Below are 8,454 nucleotides of genomic sequence, written 5' to 3'. Positions count from 1 at the left end.
TCACTAATACAGGTAGACAATGTGTGACTTATCAATCAGGAGAAGTAGCAGCATCAGTTTACTGATATGCTGATATTTGCCCAGATTTTGACTCCCAACAATAGAATCCAGGAATATTCTGGACTGCAGCTTTTACAGCTGATCATCCTATGTTCACTATCTATGTAAATGGCAAACCATTGGAAGGAATGGTAGACATAGGTGCAGATCATATAGTCATTAGAGATTCTATTTGGCCCATTCATTGCCAAAGATTAAGGCAGACACCTATATGTCTGGAATAGGAGGATCAATAACAGCTGAAGTTAGTGCTACCCTTTTGAGATGGACATTTGAAGGTGAAACAGGACTTTTTATTCCTTTTATAGTAAAAAAAATCCCCATCAATCTGTGGGAAAGAGACATCTTACAACATTTAGGATTACTTCGGCTTTTTAGAGAGGGCTGCTGTTGAAGGCCTGCCAATACTCTCTATTTAATGTTTCTATTTAATGGAGAACTGATACACCAGTGTGGATAGAACAGTGGCCCTTAACAAGTGATAAGATTCAGGCCTTATTAGATATAGTACAAGAGCAACTTGACCAAGGACACTTTCAATCTTCTCTACGTCCTTGGAATTCCCCTGTATTTGTTGTAAGACTGATGTAAGAAAAGTAAATGAACAGATGGAAACTATGGGAACTCTTTACCCTGGACTTCCATCTCCTACTCACTTGCCTAGAGAATGGTCTCTTTGGATTATAGACATTAAGGATTGTTTCTATTCTATCCCCCTAAATCAGGAGCATATGAAAAGATTTGTCTTTTCAGTGCCCCGCATTAATTTAGCTGAGCCTTATAAACGATATGAATGGACAGTTTTGCCACAGGGAATGAAAAACAGCCCTATTATATGTCAAATGTATGTGGCTGCTGTTCTCACTCCAGTAAGAAAAGCATTTCCAAATGCTTTAAACTCACCATACCAGCTTACAAAAGAAACTCAAGAGGCTTTGAGAGAGGTTGAACTGGCTTTATCCAATGTGGTTGAAAGAGTTACTCAAAAATCCTTGGAAATATCAGTTTTTGCTACAAAAGAGGCATCCACAGCAGTCCTTCATCATGGACACAGTATGATAGAGTAGGTGATCCTCCCAGCACAACCAGACCAGTTGTGCTTACTCCTTATCCAGTGCTTGTGGCTAGAATTTCATTAAAGGTCATTAAGAGAGTAGTATAATTATTTGGGATAAGACCTGACAAGATACACACCTTTCATACAAATACACAAATTAACGTATGCTGTGAAACCATCCCAGAGTGGAAAATATTGTTGGCCACAGCTCCAAAAACTTATACGTGGATCTCCATTAAAGATAACCCGGCTATTACATAAATAGCAATTGAAGAAAAGGTTTCTAAGGTTCCTCTTAAAGGACCAACTATCTTTACCGATGCATGCAAACATAACATTTGTGCTGTATACTCTCATGACTTTACCAATTTTGATTTTATTTTGGTATGTGGTGTGAAATGTAGGTCTATGCTGAGTTTCTGATATTATTTTCCAGTTTTCCTAGCAATTTTTGTCAAATAGTGAGTTGTTATTACAGAACTAGAGTTTGGGGCTTTATCAAATATTATTATTCATCAAAACCATTTGGTATTGTCTAAGAAACAAAGTGATGGATCAGTGGAATATGTTACAAACACATGATACAATAATCAAGATCTATAGTAATCTAATAAGGTCAAAATCAGTACATGATTTGGGCATAAAGGATGGTACCATAACCAAATTAAGAGAATAAAGGATAATTTACCTATCAGATCTTTGAAGAAGGAAGGAATTTTTGCCCCCCAAACAACTAGAAAACATTATGAAAAGCAAAATGGACAGATTTGATTACATTAAATTAAAAAGGTTTTGCACAAAGATTAACAGGACAACACAAAGCTAGGAAACCATTTTTATAGCCAGTGTTTCTGATAAAGGTCTCATTTCTAAAATATATGTCACTTCTGTTTCCAAAAGCCTTGGACAATTCACTTTTGAGTTTTTGTCTGGGTTTGAATCCTTACTGTGACACTTATGTATAACTGAAAAGTTATGCCAGTGATTTTGGGGGAAAATTACATAACATTTCTGACCCTTAACTTTCCCTATCTGAAAAATACAGAGATTGGTGAAGACTACTTCTGAAGTTCCCCTCCCCACCAATCTATGTTACTTACATGCATTAAAAAAAAAAATCCTCTTCTTTTTTTAATCCCCATTTCTTTTGGTAAATTCCTCCCAGAATCTCCATTTTGAGGTTGTGTCCAGGCAAGTCATATTTAATTTCTTACCAAGCTCATTTCCTGATTCTTCAGACTATTTCCATTTTTCTATTTGAGGACTTTTTCCTTCCTTCATCTTTTCAGCTCCCTTTTATGTGTTATTTTCTCCCATCAGAATAACTCCTTGACAGCAGAGACTGTCTTTACTTTTGCTTACAGTTGTATTCCCAGAATTAGCATGATCTTGATACATAATAAGCATTTCGATATCCTTTGGCTTATGGATATATAAGCAAAGATTTTCGAAATTATTTTTGCATGCTTAGAACATCTATTATCTATTATGTCTAGTATCTTGGTTTTGTTCATAGTAGATATATAAGAAATGTTTGCTGGATTGAATTGGGTGCCAAAAATGATATAGAAAGATGGGTAATTGATATAAATGGTGGCAGCATATTACCAATGATGAACTGCTTTTGAGGAATGGTACAAAAGATATAATTAAAGGTATTCAAGACAAGAATATACCCAAGCAGCAAGATAAACTGAAAAACAAACTTTAAATATGACAGTGGTATCTGATATTCATAAGACATGGGTGGCAGGGGCAGAAAAAGGCCTCAAACAGAAGGTGAATCCTTAATGTAGGATTTGTGGAAAGATTTGGACAAGAATAATGCAAGATAATAAGTTATGGACAAAGCTATGGTTGGAAACTCTTGACTCTGGAACAAGTAAAATGAAAAAGTCAACTTTTAAAGTCAAACTCAGTTGAAAATGAGAGACTTTGGACCTCAGAAGACAAAGGAGACTGAGATCCTGAGATTCTTGCCCCCTTCTGGGTAGACATAGTAGGATTTATGAAACTTTCAAAATTCCAAATAAAAGAGTTCATTTATAAATTTATTTTTGCTCTCAATTCTTTTTATCTTTTATATAGCTTTGTACTTTACATGTAACTGTATATGTCAATTTTGAGTAAAGTATTTGATTCGATTATTTCATGCAATAAAAATTTAATATTTTTTAATATAGCAAATGCATAGCCTGACAAGTAGAAAAGATTACTAATTGATTCTTCCATTAGTTATTAATCTAGATTTTGGGAGAATCATCAAGTGAGTAAAATTTATTTTGACCCTTTTCTTATACAATCAAGCACCTACAGCTTTCTGCTGTGCCACATCCTTACTGGGTAATGTTCCATGTTGTACAATCTTCTCCTCTCCTCTTCTTCCTCATTAAAATTAAAATTAAAATACTATTCTAAGATATCAAAATACAAATTTGGATGCTCGCTTGAGTCATTAATAAAAAGGGAAATAAAAATCAAAATAATTCTGAGGTTCTATCTCACAGCCAACAAACTGATAATGATGACAGAAGATGAGGATGGACAATATTAGAGGGGTATAAAAAGATAAACACAACAATACACTGTTGGCAAGACTGAGTTAGCCCAAAAATTTTGGAAGGGAATTTTAAATTGTGTTAAAAAAAGTAATTTAAATGTCTAAATTCTTTGACCCAGAAATTCTAATACTAACAATATAGCTCAAGGAAGTCCTAGATAAAAGAATAGAGCCAAAATAGTTATAATAAAACTTCTAGCAAGATCAAAGAAGTAGGAACAAAGCCATTATAGATTGAGTGGCTAAATTGTTTTGTGTACATGAATATGATACAATACTAAGATATGAATATGAAGATGTGAATATAAGGAAGTTAGAGAAACATGGAAGACATCAAATTCATCAAGTAGTTTTACATAATTGCTTTTCTTTTACTTTTTACCTTATAAAAGATATGAATAGACAGTTTTGCCATAGGGAATAAAAAATAACCCGACTATGTGTCAAATGTATGCTGCTGCTACTCTTATTCCAGTAAAAAAAACATTTCCAAGAGTTATGCTGTTATATTACATGGATGATATCTTGGGGTATGTACCTAAGGAACAAATGTTAGAAGCATGTCTACCAAAGACCATAGAAACACTAAGGAACTACAAATTGTACACAGCTCCAGAAAAAAATTCAAAGGCATGCTCCTTTTCAATATTTAGGATATAAAGTATATCCTAAGGTGCTTACAATACAAAAACTTTCTTTAATAACAGAGAAGTTGAACGTCTTAATAACTTTCAGAAATTGATAGGAGATATCCAATGGATGTGTCCAGTATTAGGCTTAACTATCTATCAACTGCAATCATTATATGACATTTTTAGGGGAGACAATGTGTTAAAATCATCACACCATCTTACAAAAGAAGCTCAAGAGACTTTGAGAGACGTTAAACTGGCTTTATCCAATGTGGTTGAAAGAGTTACTCAAAAACTCTTGGAAATATCAGTTTTTGCTACACAAGAGGCCCACAGCAATCCTTCAACAAGGACATAGTGTGATAGAGTGGGTGACCCTCCCAGCACAACCAGACCAAAGCCTTACTCCTTACCTAGTGCTTTTGGCTAGAATTTTATTAAAAGCCATTAGACACTATGTATCCATAGTACAATTACCTGAGATAAGACCTGACAAGATATATACCTTTTATACCAATGCACAAATTAATATATGCTGTGAAACCATCTCAGAGTGGCAAATTTTATTGGCCACAGCTCCAAATTTTACACACGAGTCTCCATTAAAGATAATCAGACAATTATAAAATTGGAAATGAATTCTTGAAGAAAACGTTTCCAAGGTTCCTCTTAAAGGACCAACTATCTTTACAGATGCATCCAAACATAATATTTGTACTGTATACTCTCATGACTTAACTATAAAGAGAGTAGTCAGAACTCCTTTTCAGTTGACTCAGCAGAATGAATTGCATGCAATTATGTTAGCTCTTACTTATTATCCAGGAGATGTAAATATAATATTTGATTCAGCCTATTCAGTAGGTGTGGTACAAAGAATTGCTACAGCCTAAATAAAATTTGTAGCTTCTAATATATATCAGCTCTTTAAGGAACTTTAAAAGCAAGTGAGAAAACATCCAGGTAAGATTTAGATCTTACATGTCCACTCTCATGTGTACTTCCAGGTCCTATTTTTCATGGAAATTCAAAGGCAGATTACTTTCTAACCAATACTTCTTTATTTCAGGCAGCCCAAGAATCTCATTCTAAATATCATCAGGCTGCTCAAGCTTTCCATTTACAATTTGGGATAACAAAAGAAGAACCTAGGAGCATAGTAAAAGGCTGTACAGCTTGTCTTCCTTACCATGCTCCTATGCTCCCTCCAGGGAAGAACCCTTGGGGTTTGAGACCCAATGACATATGGCAAATAGATGTGACCCCTTATAAATCTTTTGGTTGTTTGTCTTTTATCCATGTTGTAGTAGATACCTTTTCAGGATTTCCTTTTGCAATACCAACAGCAAAAGAGACAGTCCAAGTGGTCACTGAATTCCTTATACAATCTTTTGCAATTATGGATGTGCCACAAGCAATAAAAAGATAATGAACATGCATATTCTTTTAAACATTTTGCACACTTTTGTGCACAATATCAGATTTTATACACCACTGGCATATCCTTTAATCCTCAAGGTCAGGCAATAGTAGAGAGGAGAAACAGAGACATTAAACACTCCTCCAAAAACAAAAGAAAGGGAGAGCCATGAGTAACTCTAGAGAACTTTTAAATTTAGCTCTTTATACTATTAATTTTTTTGACTTTTGATAAAGATGCACTGGCTCTGGTAGACAGGTTTTATAACCCACTGGAAGGGCAGTGTCCAGTGCGAGTAGCTCCACTATTGTTAGATAATTACTAGGTGATGTGGAGAGATCCAGAAAGTGGTGAATGGAAGGGACCAGATAGGTTAACTGCTTCGGGGAGAGGGTTTGCTTGTATCTCTACAAATGGATGCCATCGAGCTGCATTCGCCTTGGTCATCGGAGAGAAATGGAGAAGATCCTTGAAATAAAGGAGAAGACCCAAGAAACACTGGGTGGTTCCATTGCTGACTGTGCCCACCACTAAAAGAGCATGGCAGTTATGACAATTGACTCATGAACATTAAACACTGTTAATAAGACTGCTGCAGGATTTTAAAACCAGCAGAAATCATTAGATTCTCTGAGAAATGATAATATTGTTGCAGGACTTTAAAACCAGCAAGACTCATTGGATTCCCTGAGACATGATGAGACTGTTGCAGGACTTCAAAATCTTCAGGAAATCATTGGATTCCCTGACACATGAAGTAATGGACAATAGATTGGTTTTGGACTATCTTTTGGCTGCTGAAGGAAGTGTATGTGTGATTGTTATTTATATACCTTCCTTCTAGGACTTATGGACATGTATATCCATATTGTTTATCATATCACTATGTTGATTCATAGTGTTTGTTACATCACTGCTTGCATGCATAATCCTCATGTTGATCCATGTTGTTTATTATATCACTACTAGCCTGAGTTATATTACTATGCACTTGTGTAATATCTCCTATGCTGATGGATATCTGTTTCAGTTTCAGCCCTGAGTATACCTGCTAACAGTATCTGGTTTGACTTCCCATTTCCTTTTGGTGTTTTCACCTCCCTCCCTGAAAAGTCAGGGAGGGTGTGATCATCTCTTTTTTGGAGTTTTCATCTCACTTCTTGAGAAATCAGGGAGGATGTGATCACCTGTGTTACAAAACAAAAGAAAGAGGGAGATGGAGCAGGCTGGAACTCTGAAAAGGTTATACTTGAATCCCAGAATGGTGCTTATGGCTGTGCGTGCTTAATGTGATGTAGTGAGGTAATTGTACTGAAGGATTTAAGGGCTGAGGGAGCGACACAGAGCTCCCTTGGCTTCAGTGCTCTCAGAAAGAGAAGACTTCAGGCTCCAAACTTCAGGGTCCAGACTCCATCTTTGACCAACCATGTGATGGCTCTCCTGTCTCCTTCACTTCTCCATCTAAAGACCAAAGGCTCTGACTGATCCTGAGGTCCTCTAGAGAGCTAGCTTGGACATTACACATATATTTGATCATCATAGATGATGGTCAAGTAGTCCAATTCTTCATTTTACAGATGAAGAAACAGGTCTAGAAAAGAAAAGTACTTTGCCCAAGTCACCTGGGAATTTAGAATCAAAATTTAATCCCAGGTCCTCTGACTCTTCTATGCATTGCACTGTAACCCACAATCTCTCAAACTAATATCTTTTAGTATTATTTTCTTTTACATTATTGCTGCTATTGCAAACATAGGCCTCCTAATTTTGCTTATATGACTTCGTACCTATTTATGCTTTTGTTGTCCCTTTTTCCCCTGAATTTCTCCTATTTGTCAATGCTTATCAATTTCCTCATCTATAAAATGAGTTGGAGCTGGAAATGACAAAACCATTTCAGTATCATTGAGAAGAAAACCCCAGTAAGATCATGAAGAGTCAGAGATGACTGAAAATTACTAAAAGGTAACAACAACAATGAGGCAATGGTATTCCATTAAATAGGCAGTCACTTTATTTCCAGGATTTTGGCATGCAAAAACTACTATTGTCAGCAATTTAGTATACATAACATCCTTCCTCTTGGCTTTGATTTCCTTGGAACAAAAGTCCAATTAAATATGTTTTTTTCAAAATCACACTAGGACATGGGAGATTTATCAGTTCCTACATTTCTTTATCATTTTTTTCCTCTGTGCCATAATGTCTTTTTTAGGCAAAGAATATGAATAGCTTAGTCACTTTGTTAGAGGATCTCTTAATTTGTTCTTCTGTTGATATGTATATATTATTACCAGAAATACTAGTACTACCATACTGCTACTAATTACAACCATTATAATACTAATTATATGACTCCTACTAGCTACTATTACCATCACCACTACTACTATCTACTACTGCTATGGCTACTACTACCACCAGCACCATCACTAACACCACCACCAGCACCATCACTACCACCAACTCCACTATTACTACTATTTAGCATTTTTAGAACACTTTTATAATCTGACATGGTCTACATAATAACATTTTTATAGAGAATAATATAGAAATTCTTTTCTTTTTATCTTTATAAATACCATCAATTTTTTAATATATCTTTTAACACATTGTTTGCTTTCTTCATATCCTGTGTTTTCATTTTAAAATAAATATGTACTTCAGATTTTTCAAATTTTCTTTCATCTTCTTTGTTGACAAGTAAAATGCTTGACTCTAT

This window comes from Antechinus flavipes, chromosome 3 (genome assembly GCF_016432865.1).
Source record: "Antechinus flavipes isolate AdamAnt ecotype Samford, QLD, Australia chromosome 3, AdamAnt_v2, whole genome shotgun sequence".
Taxonomy (NCBI): domain Eukaryota; kingdom Metazoa; phylum Chordata; class Mammalia; order Dasyuromorphia; family Dasyuridae; genus Antechinus; species Antechinus flavipes.
Note: the sequence above shows the minus strand (reverse complement) of the source record.